We start from the raw sequence: 22134 nt of genomic DNA, 5'->3' as shown, positions 1-22134 counted from the left end.
AGCCCAACAAGGAGTGCACAAGGATAGTTCTTTGGGGGATGTTCAGAGAGAGCAATATGATAGCACTTCCGGCTCTAGGTTGATCTGCATCTTTGGGCGATTGGCATAGACTCCCTGCACAACTCTAGTGTGGTTCTGAGCACCCGAGTCAAAGACTGAAAAATCAGAGATGAGTGAAGTATGGGTCTGGGTTTGTAAAGCTGCCCCGTGAAGCACAAGGGACAGACACATCCAGCACAGAGCATCATATCAAGAAGGCAGTGAGCGATGAGGTGGCCCACATCAGGGTGACTTAAACAGGAGTCCGACAGACCCAGGTTACAGCCCCAGATTTGCCACATCCAACTTGATGCACTTGAGCAAGTCAAATCACCCCCAATTCCCAGCTCTGAAAAGCAGGGATTCCGTCTCTGTGAAGATCCATCAGACACAGAAAATGGGAGCACGTGGTTCTCGTGGAAAGAAAGGCCTCCAACAGTTCTGAAGCGGCCTGAGAAGGTGCACGAGGTTGTGGGGTGGACAGCTAGGCGTCCTTCTGAGATCTGTATCATCCAAGAAATAAAAGAGATCAGAGAAAGTCACCTGAAGGCGGAATGGGCCCCGAGTTTGGCCCCGGGTCAGTGTTCCACAATTGTACACTGAGAAAATAGGAGAATCAGAAACAAGAAGAACAGAGTAAAGAGAAGAAGCCGTTCAGAACTAACTGACTCCTCTCGGCAAGACTCGGCTAAAACGAAGAATCATAGAAAAAAAAAATGGCTTCTTTATTTAACAACCATGTGGACTTAATGTGTGCCAGGAACTGTTTTCAGTGCTTTATCTAAAAATCTAATTTTAATAAATTAACAACAACCCCTTCTGTGATAGGTATCTTTACAGATCTTACAGAAGATGAAGTCTAAGCATACAGAGGTTTGGTTGCTTGCCCACGATCACATAGCTAAAAAGTAGTAAAGTCAGGCTTCCAACCCGAGCACCTTGGCTCTGGGGGAGATCTGGGGTCTGGGGTCTCCAGGGGGTCGGATACTCGTCGCATCTGTCTATAGCAGTCAGCTCAGGTGGGCAGCCCTGAGAGGTACCCAGAACCCAAGTGCTGCCCGCAGTCTCTGCCTGGACCCAAGAAGCCCAGTTAGAGAGCTTCACCATCGAGTCCCCAGGACATTACTGGCCATCCCTGAGACCAGGCCTCAGTGAACCTGATCTGTGGAGGGTCCTTGAGTCTATGGTGGCACCTTCCACCCAGCTTCTCCCAGAAAGGACCCCTGCCTGGCTCCTCTCCAGGATGTGCAACTGGAATGGCAAGTGGGTCTGTCCTGGTGACAAATGTGATCCACAGCACCATGTCCTCCTGGAGTCACGAGGAAGGATGCCCTGGTCAGTCACGGATGTCCCCATGAGCATCAACACGGGTCAGTGGTCACGGGCCGAGCATCTCACTCAGTCCCACGACTAAGGCCCTCTCCCTCCTGATCAAGCTGGTCTGGGTGCCTCCCTCATGTCACCTCTAGGCTGTCCCACTATTATATCAGTCAGGACTCATGGGTGCAAGTGACAGGAATGTAGCTCTCTCCGAACAATAACTCGGCCACTTAATGAATCATTTGGAGGCAGATCTCCTAACTTCTCCATCTCTCGAGGGGGTCTTCTTTTGTACTAATTTCATTCTTACGCAGATTCTTCCCTCAAGACATCAAAAGTGGTGGCCAGGAATGTCACATTTGTTCTTTAGAGAGAGTTTTCAGCAAAAGTCTCAGAATTGAACCTGATTGGCTTGAGTTGGGTCAGGTGACATTCCCTTAACCAATCACAGTGGCCAGTGGACCGCGCCTGGGTTCCGAGACTCTGCTTGGTAACGGGGTGAGGCGTTGGGGGTAGAGGTGGATTCTACTCTCACGCCAGAAACCGCCAGAGGAAGAGGGTTTGTTATCCAAGGGAAAGTTGGAGCATTTTGTTAAAAGACTTGGAAATGAATTCTGGGCTAGCAAAAACTCAGGTGTCCACGGTGACCTGTGACCTGTGCTTTTGAAAGGAACTAGATCCTGGTCATCAGGCACCTTCCTGTCTTTCCTTTATGATAACATCAAGTATCTAGGCCAGAGTGGCCCTAGACCAGCACTAGGCCCAAGGGAAGTGAGACCAGGGGCCAACGGCCAGCCCACTGGAACTGCTACCCCCACCCCAGGGGAAACGCCAGGTAGGGAAGGGACGTCCCAGAACTGGTCATGCTACCAGGCATCTGTGTCCCCTTCTTTTCACCCACCACCATCACCTGACTTCCTGCCAGCCAATCAGGGCCCAGGTGGAAGGAAGGCAGAGGAATGAGACCCTGCTATGGCAGATCTTGAATATCACCTGAAGGAATTGAGAGTGTTGTCATTAGCCACAAAGGCCTGGTATGCTCTGGAGTAAAGAGCAACGAAATTGTCTTCTAAGAAGGTTTTTCTGTGAAGAGTGTTTGCAGGATGGATTAGAGCAGACAGCCCTACAAACTCTGCCAACAAGTCAATTTTGACGCCTGCCCTCGGGGCTCATTTTCATGGACCTCCATCCTGAGGAGATGCGTTCTCTGTCGGCTCTGTTGACCATTCGCACAGAAGGGAGTTCTGCTCCTTGAGATTATTTTTAATTATGGAAAATTTTCAGATACCATCAAGAGTGCGGAGAAGAGTCCAGTAAGCCCCCATGCCCATCCCCTGGCTTCAACCATGATTAACTCAGGGCCAAGTTTGTTTCATCTCTCGCCCCACCCGTCCCTGGTCCACTCCGGATTACTTTGAAGCTAATCCAGACCTCATATATCTTTAAGATGTTCAGACTGTAGGGCCTTCCAAGAGCTAGAGAGTCCATTCTCCTCAAGAAGAAAGGAAACTGATCTGTTATTACGATGTCACTTAGCAAAGAAGAGATCTCACCCTTCCTCCTCCACAAACATGGCCCCCCGCTCTCCTGGCTGGATATTATGCTTTGCACTTTATAGGAGGAAAATTGCCATCTGGTTAGTCTTGTCTGGAAAGGCTCAGCTGAGTAAGTGCAGTATTTCCTTCCTGGATGCCAAACTGCCCTGGTCCACCATCTTTCCCACCCCTGTCTCTGTGCACTCTACCACTGAGCTACAAACCCAGTGTCTTTTATTTTTATTTTATTTTGATATGAGGTCTCACTAAATTGCAGAGGCTAGCCTTGAATTTGTGATCCTCCTGCCTCAGCCTCCCAAGTCCGTAGGATGACAGTTGTGCACCACCATGCCCAGTGTCTAGCCTTGCTTACTGACCTTCTCCTCATCTCCTGGCACCCGATTCCTAGACTCCCTCTCCTCACTTCCCCAGCATTCTAAGATGCACACAGACGATCCAGGGAAAAGCAAGAGCCTGAAAAACTCTTATTTCCCATTTCACACTCCCAACACAACCATCAGAGTCTCTCTCCCTGCACCGAATTGCTGCAGATGCATGAATCAAAGAGAGATTTGTCTTCTCCTATTAACTCAGGCTGACCTTGTGCTTTCAAATGGTACCTTATCTTCACCACAGCAAAACTCCTTAAATAACTAATAAATGCAAAAGAAAGTTGGAGATAAGGAAAAAAATAACAAAAAATTGTTATTATTATTGAAAGAGCCAGAGAAAGCTAGCGAGGTTCTTGTAAAGTTACAACACCATCTTTAGCAGCTGCGGCGGGGCCCATTAAAGCCATGGGGCCGGGGGAGGGAAGAGAGGGCATATTTCAAAGCTGGGCTGCTCCAGAGGAAAAAAAAGCAAAGGGGGTGTTGTGTGGAATACGCCAAGTGTTTGAAGTGGACAAGATTTCTAGCATGTTGCCTTGATGCCTGTACATACTTAATAACAGATGTTTGGTCTCTCTAGGCAGATAATTGTCCTGCTGTAAGGTTGACTTGACCTGCCCGCGCCGTCCAGCCCTGAGCACCGCAGCAATAACAAACGATGCCTGCTTCTCTCGTTTTGCTGGGAGAATGCTCAGCCACGCTTCCTTTTAAGCACATAATTACTCGGTGGCGACCGAAGCGCATACATCCCCCCCTCTCCTAATGGCCACGGAGCCATTCGGCCATAATTTATGGGGACAGGGTTCAAAGTTTTAATAATATTTGGATAATATCATTGCCCGCACGTCGGTGGTGCCGTGATGAATAGAAGGAGAGTGGGCTTATTTCGATTCCATGCATGACGGTGGGCGCATTAACAACTGGGTGCCCGGCGTGGCCTTTATGGAAACTGCCACCAGGCCATCAGCTCATGAATTATAGATCTGGGCAGGAAGGATTATAAACAGCAGCGGGGATCACATCGGGACGTGGCTCATGAGGAACTGTCCTGTTAGCGCCTCTCCCTTATGCAGATAAATGAATTGCAGGGAAAACCAAACCTGCGTAAATAAACCCTTAGTGAACGACGGATTAGCACATCAACATAAAGAACCCCGGGCCGGGCTGCTCCGGGATATTTATGTCTATACTCTCTGCTCAAGTGGCTTCCCGATTTTTTTTTTTTTTTTGGTTTCTTCCTGCTCACCTCATAATTCCCACATCCCAATGGCACCTCCGGGCACGTTCCTCGGATGCTCTGCGGAGCCTGTTGACATCTGTACCCAGGTTTGCTCAGAGGGTTGCTTTGGGGAGGGAGATGGGGAAAGGAGGCTCATGGAATTCAAGGCAGACCTGGTGAGGATTGCTTTGGTGACCTCGTGGTGTGCCCTTGGAGCAGAGGTCCCATGCTGGCCAATGCCTTGGAAGAGGAGGTATCTGTGTGCCCCAAAGCAGAAGGAAGAGACAGACGTGGTCTCAGCCACAGCCACGGAGGAAAGAGCTTTAGGGGTGACAGAGTTCAACTCACACGGCTCAGAAGAGCAGGTGGCAAAATTGAGCTTCAAAGAGGAAAAGGGACTCCCCCGAAAGTCGAAGACTTTGTTGCCAAGCCAAGATTCCTGACTCTCCAGCGCTGCCCTGGGCCGCCCTGTCTGGCCTGAGTTTTCTCTCTCTAAAATGTCAACATCCAGCACCAGCTTCAGATGATAGCGCTGAGACTAAAACAGCCTCTGCCAGCTTCCTCCTCTTGATCTAGACCGATGCCACCTGAACTCTGACGAGGTGCGAGTGCCGTGAGCGATTGTGCAACTGACACACGCGATACCCATTTAATCTGAAGGATTTATTTGAAAAGAACAGCAACTGTAGCTGCACCTCCCAATAACTAGGAAACGGCACATTCACATCTCTTTAAACAACTTGATGTTCTGAATGGCTCCGCACGCCCAGGTTCCCATCTTAAGCCCTCTTTCTGGGATCAAGGGTGGTTTGGGTGGGTGTCCTCCACCCAGGGGGCTTGTCCCTACTGTGAGGTGCTGTGTGGAGCACTTTCCACTTTCCAAAGCATCTTGGGATGCATTATCTCTTGTCATCTTGCTAGACGAGAGGAGGTATTTCCAAAAGACCTGACAAGGACAATTCATGGAGGAGAAGTGTCTTTGGAGCTCACAGATTCAGAGGTCTCAGTCTGTACTCTGCCAGTTCCATTCCTCAGGTTCAAGGTGAGACAGAACATCATGGCGGAAGAGTGTGGCAGAGAGAAGCAGCTGGGAAAGTGGGCCAGGAAGCATAGAGAGACTAAGCCCAGCTCACAAAACACACACCCCGAATGGCATGTCCTCAATGACCCTCCTCCTCTAGCCACACCTTCTGCCTTCAGTCACCACTCAGTTTACCCCCTCAGGGACTGGAATTCACTGATTGGGTTCAGGGCTCTCATGAGCCAACCATTTCACCTCTAAGCCTTCTTGCATATGAGCGTTCCAGGGACACCTCACACCTGAACCATAAGACAGCAACATGTATCCAGCTCCGACACTTTTTAAGAATTGGACAAAAAATTAAGTTGTTTTTTTTTTTTTTAATTTACAATCCTACAAATTTTAGCACAGATGTAGAATTGCGTAGCCACCATCACAATCAGAATACAATTCCATAACTCCAAAAATTTTCCTTTAAAGAGTCAAACTTTTCCTTGACCTCTAACCCCTAATCCCTGTGAATGACTGACAGCTCTGTCTTTGGGGAATGCATTTATCAGCATAGAGGTTTTCGGCATGCGTGTGAACTTACACCTTGCAACCTTTGAAACCAGCTTCTGTCAGGCAGCATAGTGCCTTTGACACCCATGGAGTGCTGGCTTCTATCTGTAGTTCACTCATTTTCTTTTCCAAGTAATATTCCATCTCAGTGCTGGGACTTTGAGGAAGACAGACAGCAGGGACTTTATGTGATGATAACGGCAGCCAGTGGTCATGATGTCCTAGTATTTCACCTTATAAACCCATTGGACCTCTTAACAACTACTCGGGTTTTAGTGTCTCCAAAAGTTCAATTCAACCCCCCAATTCATATGTTAATAGTATCTAAAGGGGGTCCCCCAGAAGGTAATTAGGATTTGATGAGCTCATGAGAGTAGGGCCACCATGATGTCATTAGTGGCTTCTTCAGAAGAGGAACAGAGACACGTTTGCTCTGTCACGCCATGTAATGCCTTCTCTATGTTATGACACAAGAAGACTTCCCATCCTCCAGAACCATGAGCAAAATAAACTTTAATTTTTATAACTCACCTTGTCTCAGGAATTTTGTTATAGTAACAGAAAGTGGGCTCAGGCAGTCATTCAGGGGGGCAGCTACTAGCCTTATGATACTTATCTTGCCCCAGGCCACAGAACAGCTAAGTCAGGATCACCTACAAGGTTAGACCAGGCCCAGTCTTTTGCTTCATAACAGATCACAATCATAAATGTCTCTGGCAGGCACAGGAGAAATTTAAATCCCCCCAAAGTTGTAAGTAGCTGATAATGTCCTCCAAGATAGCAGGCTGTGCCAGTGGAGGGCTCAGCTGACATGACAGAAGGAAAAGCAGGATGGGACCAGGGATTCCCACGTCCACATGCCACTGAAGACCACTCACAGGGTTTGCACCAGCCCTACCCACACCCCCAAGGGGAAGTGGGAACACAGACAGAGACAACAGTTTCCATGGATACGATGGGGGACCAACAAATAGGAAACCTCCCGCCCTCCACCATCCTGCCAGGTCTCACCAATCAGGAGGGACCCTAACTGGGAATCCATGGCCATGAGTCCTGGGGCTGCCAACCTCTGGTCTCCATCAGAGCCGTCATCGTTCAGCTTCCCCAGCCTCCTTCACAGCCTGAGAGGAGGCTGCTGCCTATGAACCGTAGCTGCCTGCGAACAGAGCTGTGGCACCCGGGAGTCATGTCACTCCCCAGCTTATGGGAGAAATGGAGGCCCCGAGAGAAAGGATGGACTTTCCCAAAGGCAAAGGGGCAGCAGATCCAGGCCTCCAGTGCAGATCCCCCTCCTCTGGGCTCCTTGGTCATTCACTCTACAAACTGAGCTTCCCGGGCACCTTTCTTAAAGCTGGGGACAACAAAGGTCTAGCCCTGGTCTTGGTGGAGGGACAGCTTTGTCAGGGAGCAAGACACATTAAACAAATGATCACGACAAAATGGATCGCTGTAACCTGTAACAAAGATTATGAAACCCTCTTGAGACTCTCAGGTGGTATTTTTCCAGCTTGCGCCATCTGCTTCTAGTTGCTAAAGCAACGAGGATCGGGTACCCTATCATGGCAGAAGTTTCCATGGGGTTTCAGAATCTATAATTCCACTCGAGTCTACAGCTCTATAGCTTTTTATTAGATGTGCGGAATCCTGGCTCCCTAAATATCACTGACAACATTTATTATGTATTTATTGGTGTTGGGGACGAATCCAGGGCCTCATGCGTGCAAGGCCAGCCCTCTACCACCCAGGCACACCCCCAGCTCTACTAACAATCTTTTGCTAAGGCAAAGCCTAATGGATTGGTCCCTCTATTAGGAAGACCAGCCCCTCCACAGATCTGTGGCAGCATCCTAACTGGGGAAGGGCAAGGTCATTTTCACCGAGATTCTGCAGGGTGGCTTAAGGAGAGCTTTCAAGGTGGCAGGAGGGGGAGGCTGTTGTTTAGGATCAGGTAAGGACCGTGTGACTGATAGTTTAGAATTGGTGGAAACCCCAAGATGAGGATTTGGGGTATGAAACTTTCAAGAGTCTAAGGACCTAAAGTGTTGACCACCTTCTGTTTGAAGAACTGATGATGAGTCTTTCAAGATATTTCTATAATATTGAGCAATAAAGTTAATTGACTGGGCAGGAGTGTTTGCTGAAGTCATATAATTATGCTAACGAAGAGGGTGGAATAAAGTTTTGGTACTATAGAGAGAGAGCTATGGGGGGGCGAAGGCTTTGCTTCTCATAGAAGTGATACCTGTCCCTTCTAGGTTAGCCAATAATGGCGAAATAGCCATAATAATACCGACCTCTCTCTGTCAGTGGGTTTTAGGAGGGTGTGAGGAGACCCATTTTATAGCTGTCAACTTTGAAGCTGGGAGGGACCCAGATGCTCTGCTAAAACCCTCTACTTTGAAGCAAAAGAATCAGAATTCAAATACAGATTGCCTATATCCCCAAACTAAAAGAAAAGCTGATCTCTCTCCTTACTGATAACCAATTCCAGCCTTTTGGTGATTATCCGTTACACACACACACACACACACACACTCACACACACACACACACACACACACACAATTGTAGTATTGATTCAGTTCTTTTTACTCCACCGGCCCAGCTCTTTTCTCAAGTCACATTCTTCTAACTTGCTGGGTCAGATCCGTTGTTTTCTGGAAAATGCATTGAAAAGTTCCTTTGGAAACCACCCACCTTCCACTCGGAGCCCCTGCCATGCCAACAGACCTACCAACCCTCTCCAGCCAGCAGTGACCACGTGACCAGGCTCCAGCCAATTCGCTTGGACCTGAGTCAAAAAGAGCTCAGAAATGAGGGTGTGGTGCAAGCCAGGACGATGAGTCTTCCTGCGAGTTTTTCTGAGGCTTCAGAATAACTAAATGCCAAGATTCCATAAGTTTAAAAAGTTGCAAGGGGCCATCTTTGAGGGGAAGGGTCTGTCTGGAAATGAAGCCCACAAGGAAAAAAGAAGAACCAACACAGTACTCTGATAAGCTGCCTGAGCTTCTGGACCCTGCTACATCGGGAACTTTTGGGCTCTTTTGAACCGTGTGGGCACAGGAGTCGATATATTCTTTTCATGACGTAAGCGAGTATGAGTCAGCTTCTAAATTCCACAGGCTTTTTCCGGTTTTTCTAAGTCCTTGGGTCACAGGTAAGGCTGGACTGCCAGATACAGCCCAGGAACCCTCAGCAGCTCAGACTGCTGTCGTGACCACCCTCATTAAGCTCCTTTACCAGCAGCTCACACTGTTCAAACCTGTGATTGCACAAGCTGCTGAGTCTGCACTGAATAGTCACCTTTCACCCAAGGTCACCTGGAGAACTCTGCCTCAGACTGGAAGGTTTATGATGAGGATCTTCTTTGTGAAAACTGTAGCCTGTTACCACCTCCCCCCATCTACCACCACCATCACCACCCCTGCCTGGATCACCGCCATCACCATTCCTGCCAAGACCACCACCACCATCACCACGACCATTACCACCACCTCCAGTAACACCTCCACCGCCACCATCATCTCCATCACCACTTCCACTAAAGCCACCACCATCATCATACCATTATCACCATAACCACTAACACCGTCACTACCATCCCCATTTCTACCAATACCACTACCATCATCACTACTACCATCACCATCACTATCCACCACCATCATCACCATCACCTCCAATTCTATCACCACTACCACCATCACTAACACGGCTAATGCCACCATCACTGCCAATTTCACCAAGTCTCCTGCAGCACCGCCTGCCCTGGGGTGACTGTGCCTTCTCCAGGTCATTTTAGATGGTCTATCACAGCACCTTCCCTAGACCAGCAGATTCACATCATCCTTCCAGGGGCTTCGTAAGTGATTTGTGCACTCCTAAACTCTGAACTCTTTGAGGGCAGGGATTCTGATTTAATCCTCAGCTTCTAGCAGCTTGCATATAACGTAACCCAGAGCAAGAGATCAGCTGGACAAGTCCACGGAGTGATGGAATAGAAGGTTCTGGTGAAACCCAGAGTCTTGTGCAGAAACCTGTGGCCCTGGATGCTTTGTGTCCTCAGCATCCAGAGTGGTATGGGGTGACCCCTGTCTGTGTCAGGACTCAAGCACCAGGCTGATGATAAAGCAATTCCTGATACCCTGGTCCTGGATGATGATAATAATAATACCTATCCCTTTGTGCCAGTCATCGTGCAGAGACCCAAGAAACAAAGAGGAGTCTGGGCAGAGTCTGCAGACTGGGAATTTCTTGGAGGCAAGCACTATCTCTGATTTGATGTCAGATACTAGAAATGGCCAAACAAAACAGACATCAGCTAATATTTGTTCAAAGAAATGAGCTTTATTTCCATATTCAGGTTGAACATTCCCAATCCCAAAATCCAAACTGCTCCAAACTCCAAAACATCTCAAGCGTTGGCATGATGCCACCAGTGGAAAATTCTGCGCCTCACCTTATGTGATGAGTTGCAGTTAATACAAAGGTGTGCTAAAAATACCTATAAAATCCATCTCTAAAATCATCTACGGGCTGTGTGTAAAGGTGTACACAGAAAATGAATTTTGTGTTTAGACTTGGGTATCGTTCCCCAAAATATCTCATTATATTCTAAAATCCTAAACCTTTCAGATCCCAAGTATTTTAGATAAGGGATACTCAATCTGTACTTTCTTTTTCACCTTGGAATTGAGTTCTCTGGTACAGCCGTTTGCAGATTTCAGAGTGAGCCAGAAATCACCTGGAGGGCTTGCTCCAGGCAGGTTGCTGGACCCTCACCCAGAGTTTCAGATTCTGGGATGGATTTGATGATTGGTATTTCTGACAAATTTCCGGGTGATGGGGAAGCTGCTGACCCAGGGACCCCACTTTATGACCCACAGCCTCCCCCCCCCCCCAGAGGTGAGTGAGGAGGCTTGGAAAGCCCTGGAAGGGCAGGAAGTCCCTACCCCACCTTCACCTATAGGATCTCCCCACCTCCAATCAGGGCCAAGTTGGGAGCCTCCTCCAAGTCCGGCGCTGGGGAGGGTGCACCTGAGGAAGGGGCGGGTCTCCTGTTTGGCCAACAAACAGAAGGGGCCAAATCCCCAACAGGACCTGCTTTTTTCTTTTTTTTTTTTTTTTTTTTTTGGTAAACACATTGCAGGGCTGCCTGTGTAAACACAATTGTCTCCTGGAGGATTAAGAGCCAGCATGGGCTGGGCTTGTTGTTTTTTTTTTTTTTCCTTTTTTTTTTTTCCTTTCTTTTTTTTTTAAGCACTGAGAAAAGCCATTAAGGGATTAACACCCCGATTTATGAAAATGGAGGATGATAAAGGAACAATGGGGTGACAGCATTGTGTAAACCACGTTGATTCATTTCAGAGACAGGGCTGTTAACTGGGAGAAATGGAGAAATAAATGGAACAATGAGGAGATGCTTTTACCAGCTTGTCACTAATTAGCCGAGAGTACAATTGTTTTATTGTCCTTTTTGAAAAAAATACAAAATTGGTAGGAAAATACAAGCACTGAGCAAATCGATTATTCTGTGTCAGGGACTGACATCTGCTTTTCCTTTTCTCCTGAAGCTTGCCTCCTCCGGAAGTGGCTCCCGGAGGGAGGAAAAGTAACTTTCCCCTGGCAGAAGGATCCTGTGGGATTTGGGTGTGAAAAGACACTCTCCACACACACACACACAGAGGACACCCCAATATCCTGGGTGACGGGGCCCCTAAGCTGGAGATCCATGTGGGTGAATGAGGGGCTAGGGTTGGGGGTGAGCAGGCTGCCCTGGGAGGTGTCAGACGCAGATGGGAAGGGACCAGGCACCTAGGGAAGGGGAGGCAGACAGCCTTCTGGGAGCAGGGAGGCCAGTGCCGTGGTCCTTCCTGGACCATGGCTTGGCCGACACAGGGGTCCAGGTCTGCCCAAGGTTTCTTCTCAATCTATTTATCTCCAACCTTGAGCTGAAGCCGTTGAGCCAGGCCTGAGCTGGGATGCATATCCTTAAAAGAAAAAGACTTTTCCAGGCAAGCAAGCGGGCTCTCCTCAGGCTGAGGGTCCTGACCACAGTGGCTGTCCCCAGAGCTGCAGAGGGTACTAGCCCTGTTTGGGGGAAGGACCTATTTCTAGCTCCAAGGACACTTCAGTCAGACTTCTGTGGGCCCAGGAGGCTCCTGGTGGCTTGAGTGAGAGGTAAAAGTTGTGGCACAGGGTTTGGGGCCCTGGAAACTCTCAGAGGCCCACCCCCAGGAAGCCTAAAGGAACCCTGGTGGATTAAGGCCTGGCACGTGCAATGTGGATTATCCTCACCCAGCCTGCCAGGCCCGAGCAGCAGCTGGGGAGAGGAGCCAGGAGGCCTGAATGCCAGTCCTGTTCGCTCCTCCATCTGTAAGCCGTTTGTAAATCTGAGCACCCATGTTTGGATTCCAACCCATCAGATACACAAGAGCTGCCAACCGGGCAGAGTCAAAGGATCCCACAAAGGGTTAACAGCCTTTATAAAGAAAAGGAGCCCACAGAAGCGTCTGTCCCAGCAAGGAAACTGTAAACAGCTTTCCCATTGTTCTTGCCTTCTGTGACTATTGGCCATTGTTTGGCCTTTAATCTGGAAACACTATAGATATAAATATAGCCATCTTTATAGCATTGTATCTTTACAGCCTCAGATAAAACAATGCATATTTATTTCTCTAATTTTTATGCTGATATAAAGATGCCTCTGTTCAGGAAGATTCTATATGTATGTCTCCCATATAAATGTTAAGCCATCATAGACTTTTATGCATTCATCCCACACTGTCAGTGGTCTCCATGTGCCAGGCACTGATCTGGGGCTAAACATTCAGCGTGGAACAAATGAGAACCCGCTCCCGTTACCCAGAGAATTCACATCACCAGGGGGAAAAACATGGAAAACATTAAAAGTAAGCATAGAAATCACAGAAGTAGGCCAGATAATAACGGACACCCTGGAGGAAAGGGTAGCAGCGATGGGGTGGGGATAGGGCACGGAGGTGTATTTTAAATGTGGGGTCAGAGGAGGCTTCCAGGGAAGGTGGCCGGAGAGCAGAGATGGGTACTGGCAGCCATGCTGGGTGAAGGGTGATGCAGGAAGGGGATCAAGGGGTACAAACGCCTGGGGACAGGACCACTGAGGTGGCAGCAGTCAGCCCAAGGCCAGGTCTGAGAGGGGAACATGGGAGGGAGACGTTCGGGCAGGGCTTGTACTACGGGCTGGGCATTGGCGTTACCCAGAAGGCCATGGGATTCCTGGAGGGCTGAGCTCAGGGAAGCAGCTCAGTCCTTTCTAGCTCCAGTGGCAGAACAGCTCAGAGACTATGGGAGCCTTCTCTATCCCCAACTAGGCTGCCCATGTGAAGTGCCTACAGGAGCCATCAGGTGATAAAGGGGGAAAGCAATAGAGAATAGTGGGGAGTGGGGCAAATAGAAGCCCGCTGCTGGTCTAAATGGGCCACCACTGCTCAGCGCCTGCTGTTTGTTGAACTGGGGAGATACCAGCATGGAATGGCCCTATCTCACCTCCTTTAAAGTGACTCTGGCAGACACAGAAAGACATGAACCCCATGTTTTTTTCTCCAATGTCGAAACTAAAAAGAAAGTCAACCTGAATGTAGACTAGTGCCCATCAGGGGTGGGAAAGGGCTACAGGGGAGGGTGGGTAAAGGGAGACTGAACTCCACCAGGACACCGTAGGTATGTATTGAAATATCACCGCAAACTCATTACATACACAATTAATTCATGTCATCAAAAATAAAATGAAATATAGCTTTGATACTGTCATGTATAGCCAATTAAAACAAATTTAAAAATTTAAGAAATATATATAGCTTTGAAACCAATGTTGGATTTTTCCAATGGACACTCTGATTTCAAACTGTACAGTGCCCCCGCCATCTATGGGTTTGTGTCTCATGGTTTCAGATTCTAACAGATTCCTTCATGAAAACAGTAAATGGGAAGTTTCAGAAATAAATGTTGGACTCCCCCCAACACCCAGGTGAGAGGGACCTCCCCCCTAGATGTCCTAAATGATTCATAAGTTTTAAGTAACTTTGATTAGAGCATATTGTTATAATGGCTTTATTATTGTTTTTTGTTAACCTCTTACTGTGCCTAATTTATATGTTATTTTTTCATAGGTGCATATTCAGGAAAAAGAAAACATAACATAGGGAGGGCTAGGGACTCTCTAGTTTCTAGCATCCCCTGGGAGAGGGGGGTGTCTCAGAACACATATCCCCACAGATAAGAGGAGATGATTGTGCGGTTAGAGCAAACTGGCAGCCTGATTCACCCTCAAGGCCATCTCCCCAGAATTTCTCAAAAAAGGAGAAGGCATACAATACATCTTCTTGCCGTTTATTATCAGGCTGCCAGGAAACTCAAGGATAAGTTTCATTTTAAAGCATTGCAACTCTACAGCATGAAATTCTTGGCAAAGGCACCCTCCGTCTTCTTCCAGTTCTCCTTGTTTTATTGGATTCTTAAATGTCCGATTCGAGAGTGTGTACTTTTTATTATAAGCAACCTCAAGTTATGTTAAGCGATGAATAAATTTTGACAAATCTGAACTGTAAGAGAATAGCTACCATGAACCTACACTTTTATAACCATGTGTTATCAGTATCCAGAATTTTTTCCTAAAAAATAAAATAAAATAAAAGGCAGGCTGCTTGCTGCTGTGGTTCCCTGGAAACACACCTGAGGCTCACGTGACTTGGAATTCCTGCACACCCTGAAGGTCAGGGAGGGGAAACTATTTGCTCCCCATGTGCCAACTCTGGTCCATTGGAAGTGGCTGCCAAAATCACTGCATTGTTGTAAGTACAGTGGTCCCTTGGGATCCATGGGGGATGGGTTCCGGGACCCCCAGTAGACAGAAATCTGCACATGTTCATGCCGTAGAATCTGCATATAGCTTAGGCATACCTTCCTGTATATTTTGGATCATCATCTCTGGATGACTTATAATACCTAAGGTCCTGTGAATAGTGGGTATTCTCTATTGTTTAGGGAATAATACCAAGAAAAATATCTTATGTATTCAATATAGATGCCTCTTGTTTTGCCAACTATTTTTGCCAAACCCACAGCGGAGCTGATTTATGCAACTATATAGGTGCTCCATCAATCAATTATCACCATGATTTTTTTTTTTGAGGGGCGCCTTGGGCTCGCTCATACATCTATTAAGTTGTCTTGTCTCCTGTCTCACCCCCTCCCCCACCACCCCTCCCCCTTGCCCTTATGTTCCACCCACCAGCCGCTGGCTCTTGAACTTGAAGTTGTCCTCCGCTGTCTCTGCCTCTTGCCGAGGCTCTCGCCCCCCATCACCCCTCTCTATTTCACTGCTGCTCTGTTACGACTCTCCCACTGGCCACTCTGTGTCTCAAGCCCAGAATTTGGATGGACTCCCTGGACACTGCCTCTTCCCTCAGTCATGGCCACCTGCCAAAAGAAGAACCTCCATGGCAGCCCGTGGGCAGGAAGGGAAAGGTCCAGCACGGCAGGTGCTGAGGCTGCTGGTGGCAGAGACTCTAGGTGTGGTCCCCCAGCCCAGGCTGTGGACTCCGAAAGCTTCCAAGAAGCCCTCTGACAGGTGGTTGAGCCATTGGCCAGTGGCCCTGCCGCATCTACACTAGACCTGGAGGAGCCTGGAGCCGGGATGATCATGGTCACCTTGAGTCCCCGGCCTGGCACAGAGCTGGGCTCCTGAGAACACTCAGGATGGGGCCTGGCGGGTGGAGGAAGACCACTCTGGGTTCCAGTCCAGGTTTTTCCAGTAAACAGCTCTGACAGCCACGTTGACTCTGCAGCCCTCTGTTTCTCCATCAGTGGAAAGAGGTAACGATGCTAAGTATGGCTACAACCCCAGCTACTCAGCAGGCTGGGGCAGGTGGATTGCCAGGTGACACATTGTCTCAAAATAAACCTTGAGGCCTGACCATGTAGCTCAGTGGTGGAGTATCTGCTCAGCCTGTATAAGGGCCCTGGGTTTGATCACCAATACAGGAAAAAAAAGAAAAAAAAATAACAGTATTTTTACTGAGTTCTTCTAAGTGTACAATTTGACTATGAAGAAAGGAAAATAGGGCAATGTCAAAGTGTGGACTTATTGAAGGATGTCTCTTAAACTTTGCATTAGTGGCCAGCTCTCTTCATAGGGCAGAAGTCCGACTTGTACTATGTAGGAAAAAATCAATTTAAAAAAATCGCAACAAGAGGGAGGTTACTGCTCACAGAACTGAGAGGTGCCAGGGCCGGAAATCCTGGTGTCACGGGCATCTCAACCACGTGACCTGAGAGGTGTCTGAGCATGAGCTCGGAAGCCAGGTGCCCTGGGTTCAAAGCCTGGGACTGCCATTTCAGTGTCTCAGGATCTTGGATGGGTCGCTCGGCTCTCTACACCTTGGTTTCCTCTGTTAATATGGGGGTGATGTTAATCACCGATCTTATAGAATTTGTTTGGAAGATTAATAATGTGATTCATGTGAGCACCCAGCACAGAAGAAAAGCTACAAAGTTATTAGTTTTTATGATTATGATTTTTTCCAGGTTGTTCTTTTGGATACTAGCTTGTTGACTCCCTTCTTTTTGGGGAATTTTGGGGACTGAACTCAGGGGCACTCGACCACTGAGCCACATCCGCAGCCCAATTTTGTATTTTATTTAGAGACAGGGTCTCACTGAGTTGCTTTGCACCTCACCGTTGCTAAGGCTGGCTTTGAACTCAGGATCCTCCTGCCTCAGCCTCCGGAGCCTCTGGGAATATAAGGCTGGCTTGACTCCCCTCTTATTTGAGGAAAATTGCCCACTATCTGGGAAGAAGGAACCCATCCACCTTCCTCTTATCAGAGAAAAAAAGATAGCAGTGGAACCCCAAAATATACTACTTTGGACTTGGAATTGAAAGGACCTGGGGAGCACCCAGCAACCAGCAGCATCTTCTCGGGTTCCCTGAAAGGGGAACCTACCGAGGAGAAACACAGTTCTTCCAATCTCCTGCATGAAATTTCATGAACCAAGGAAGATTAAATTCATATCACAAAAGACAACACTGAAAATCAGACACCACACTCAGACCCTGAAGAGCTCTGTACCAGGCCACCAACTGTACTCTGGCTCGTTCTCTCCCCTCAAGCATTGCCCACAACTCCCTCACTTCTCTCTCCCCCACGAAGAGACTATTGAAGCCTCAATCACCTGGCCCTTCTTCAAGAGGCATATTTTGTAGGGCTCCTTTGTACAGGTGCACATTAATAAATTTGATTTTCTTTTCTCCTATTCATCTCTCTTTTGTCACTTTGTTTCAGCAGACACAGAGATGGAACCTTCAGAGGAAACATTAGAACTTTCCTACAGATATCCACTCTCCCAGGAGCCCTTGCAGCTGGGGGGAAGCATGTGACCTTTGTTCCACCCATCAGAAAATCCACCCCAGGATCCCTAGGATACCAAAAACATGGACCTGGGAAGCATTGGGGGGGCAGTGGTGACCACTACTGCAAGACCTAATCCCGAGCTGGTGGCAGAGTGGAGGAGAGGAACCAATGGGGTCACCACGTGTTGAACTAGTGGTGCTTCTGGGAGTGGTGGCCATCGTCAAACCTTCCTTTAAAATGCTGGGGTGTCCCCTGGCTGTGTGTCCTCTGAGCCTGGCTCCCAAGCTCTCCCAATAATGTGGGAGCCACCCCGGTCACCCCCAGCAGCGGCTGCTCCAAACTGTTTTCTCATTTTTCCACCCAACACACCCCTTTGGCTGTGTAACCCCATTTTACAGAAGGAAACTGTGGCTCCCAGCTCTGCAGGGACTTTCCAGGGACCACTGAGAGTGGGCCAATGTCCTGGGGGTGCCCGCTGAGCACCTCCCAACACACTGCCTGCCTCTTCCTCTTGGGACGGCCCGCCCACCCTCAGGGGCTGCCTGGACAGCAACGGCACTCTGTGACCCTGACATTCTGGCCAGAGTTGTTGGATCAAAGGTTGACCCTGACCTAAGTCAGTCCTATTAGCATCTCCCTTCTGGGAATTTAGAAAGGCCACTGAAGGACAGTGGCCGAGTATACATTCCATTGTAATATTGAAATGTTTAAAATAAAAATAAACAAAGGAGAGTGAGGGTTTTGTTTATTTGTTCATTTATTTATTTATTTATGGTATGTGTTTTGGTAGAAATAAAAGAAAACTTATCTCAAGTGACTTTATAAAATAAATATCACTCGTGTAGCTGAAAAGTCCTGAGGTGATTCTGGCTTTGGGGAGGGCTGATTTGGTGGCTGAAATGACATGACAAAGGGTTCACTCTCCTTTTCTCCCTCTTTCTCTCTCTCACTCCCTTCCTCTCCTCTACATTTTGTGTGTGGGAGTGGGGGGGGGAGGATTCATGTCAGGAGCCAGAGTCCTTCCAAGCTTTAGGCCTTTCTTTGGTGGCAGCAAATCAACATAACAGTTCCAGATGTCACAGCACAACGCGGTACCATCCAAAGCAAGAGGCCCTATTCCCTCTCCATTGGCCCTTCCCCAGTCCTGGGACTCTTCTCATTGGCCCAAACTGGGCCACATGTCTACATTTGAACCAATCACTGTGGACCAGGAGAGATGATGCTGTTCAGATTGAACCAATCGGGACTCTCCCTTGGAGCAGGGGGTGGAGTCTAACCCTCCCGCACCATGTAATTGAGGACAGAGAAAGAAACATTCCCCAAAAGACAGTTAGGCGTTTGGGTGGAAGTGGGAAGTGAGGGATAGATGTGTCAATGAATGTCCACTGTGTCCTACAGCTTCGTTTCTCCTTTGCTTACTCTTTCTTGAGCTAATTTTAAACTTTTAACCAGAATCCTCACTGCCTAAGTACATATGCCCTTCACTCTTCAAGTTGTTCTAGAACATTCCTGGGAAGCCCATTGGATACTATTGTTTTAATGAAGAAAAAAGGAATGAAAGTTAGAATTTCACTCATTCTAGGTGATGAAGAGAAGTTTAGTCAGACTTGGTCAAGATCCTTCTCAATACAGAAATTTAACAGAAATATTGAGACCAATAATGGCCAAAAAGAAGATCTAAAAGGACAGTACCCAGTAAAATTGTGATGATTGATAGGAAATATTTAAAATGAAAATCCCATATATTTCATAATGACTCATAAACATAATCCATTTCTACCAAGATTCCGATGTCTCATTCATATTGAAGAATCTTAACTTGAATAATGGTGATCCCCCAAAAGACAATCTTGTTTTACTAGATTCCTTTTATTCATATAAGTATTTGAAGGGGGAAAACTTTCAAAATCTTGCCCAATAAGAATAGCAAATACCATTTCAGAACTATTACCAATGATTAAGCCACAAATAATGTATAATTTGTGGGATGGGTGTAATTGCCTGGGGAAAAAAATGGCAGAGACAATAGCCAAGTACCCTTTCAGGAAACGCTGAATCACCAATGTGCACAATAACAGGGGGTCGATGTTGTATGAAGAACACAGAATTCAAAAGTCAGAGGCAGGGGCTGGGGCTGTAGCTCAGTGGCAGAGCGAGCGCTTGCATAGCATGTGTGAGGCACTGGTTTGATCCTCAGCACCACATAAAAAATAAATTAAAAAACAAAGGTATTGTGTGTCCCTCTACAACTAAAAAAATATTTTAAAAAAAACCTCAAGAGTCAGAAAATAATTTGAAAGAGGCGTGTTCTTCCTGTGAAGATGTTTTAGGAATGCCTTACAATTTATTTCTCTTTGGGTTTTGCACAAAATAGATATTTGATTAAAATCCATGTCTGGATAAAATCTTTCAATTCATTTAATATTAAACTTTTTGTGATAAGAAATTATTGCATGATTTTACTTAATGGCATTTTTTCCTTCTTAACGATACATAAAAGGGTCATCTTTCATTAAGAGCATCTTTCATTAAGTTTTGACAGAAATCCAGTAGTCCAAGTTGTATAACCTAAAAGTTCACACGTTGCAACTCTGCCATATTATTATTATCATTACAGTTATTGTAATATTCCTATATTCCATTCACCACTTTTTTTTTCTTTTTCTCCCTTCCTGTGTATGTATCACTTAAGTACAGTGAAGTTTATTTAATGTTTAGCATATTTGACGGTTGGGATATTATTTATGGTTTTATCCAGAAGGGTAAGTGCATTACTCGACAATTTTAAAACAGTACAAATATTATTACATTAAATCTTTTTTTGTGGTCAAACGCCCTATTGCATCCTTCAAGAATCTAAGATGTGTCAAACAAAACGGACTAACCAAACTCAAAGGCATCACCATTTACTGACAGGCACTGATGCCTCCCAATGCAAATGCGAGAACAGTTCAAATAAACAAACACTGAGTGTTGTCCATTGAAGTGTAAACAAGATCCAAATAAATGAGCTGGGGGGGCACATTTACCTCCTGCTCAGGCGTCAGTGCCTTATTAGTTAGTCTTTAACTATGCCTTCAATACCTCCATCCGGATGGGATTCATCAGCCCGATTGCCTTAGAGCTCTGGCTATTTCTAGAAAATTCATGCTGGAATGAATGCTACAAATACGTTCAAGCATGATCGTGACCCTTGCAAATCTCTCTTCCCGTTCATGGCTGATCATTCCATTACGTCATAATTATCATACAGCTATAGCGTAAATACATAGTTATTTCCATCTCTCCATCCAGATGGTCTTTACACGATAATTACAGTATGTTTGTACTTACTGGGTTTAATTACCAGATAATCAGGAAGAACATGCAAATTGCTAGGTTGTTGTAACACAGTACATTGAACCAAGTGAAACCTGGGTATTGCCGAGGAGTAAACAAGCCCTGACATGGGACTGGGCACTGTAACCTGTGACGACAAGCAGGCCGGAGGTTGGTTAGAGGGCCATTGTGTGGGTTTGCGTTACACTCACCCGGCTCAGGATTAATGTCCAGATTACAAGGAAATGTAATGGGAGAGACACTGGTGCTGCCACGCCCGCTTCGGGGACAATGGCGACCTGGCCGCAGGAGTGGCTGAACGAGGTGCCAGCTCTTGGCTCAGGCATCCAACACTTCAAACCAAGTACATTCCAGAGTCACCTGCAAGCATCTGTTCTCAGCCCAACCAGGTTCCTGCCCAAGGGCTGGCAGAAAGAGGTGGAGGATGCATCTCCCAGGAACAAAACACTGCTCCAGGCAGAAGCCAAGTGACAATTCACACACACACACACACACACACACACACACACACACACCCGTGTGTGCACTTTGCCATAATGCCCTGGCTGAGCACCATCTTGCCCTTGCACACCAGGGTGAGCCGCCCACCCTCAGACTTCTGTTAGCACTGCCTGGTTCCCCTTCCGGTTTCCACTTGAAAATTCATGTTGTTCTAAAGGAAACAACTTCATCTGTGCTTCCAGGAGTGAGGCTTACTGACCTTAGCAACCAGCACGTCCCCTCCCTCTGGCCACAGCGACTGGCTTAAAGTTGGACATAAGCCTCCAGCCACACAAGCCAATATGGGAACAGAAAAAAACTCTAGAAATTTCAGAAGCAACGCATTCTCTCTTCTCTCCTGGATGTGAACGATGAGGTCTGAGGCCTGGAGGGCGGCCGAAAGCCGTCTTGCTAACCTAAGGAAGGAACCTGGTCTGTGGGGACATCCCTTGAGCGACAGGATCCAGCTTTACCTGACACTTACTTCTTCCAATCACCCGTGAGTAGATGACCCTTCTCGCTTAGCCCACCTAGAATTTGGGTTTGCATTACTTACAACCAGAAGCATGAGACTTTTAAAGTCGCCAGATTTCTCTTCCTGCCTTGCCACAGAGGATGCCTGAGAGGTTTTTGTTTTGCATGGTCTCTCTGCCCCACTCCTCACACAACGGCTGCCTCTGTGCTCTGGGACATAACTTCTAAAGCTTCTGCAAAGATTGCTTCTCCTGCTAATGTGAGCTCGTATCCCAGCCTCTACCTGGAGGAGCAGCCCGCTCCTTGCTGGAGGAGAAGGAAGGAATTCTCGCTCCATGGGTGGAGTGGGAGGAGGGACTCCCCC

This window comes from Urocitellus parryii, chromosome 15 (assembly GCF_045843805.1).
Source record: "Urocitellus parryii isolate mUroPar1 chromosome 15, mUroPar1.hap1, whole genome shotgun sequence".
NCBI lineage: Eukaryota > Metazoa > Chordata > Mammalia > Rodentia > Sciuridae > Urocitellus > Urocitellus parryii.
Note: the sequence above shows the minus strand (reverse complement) of the source record.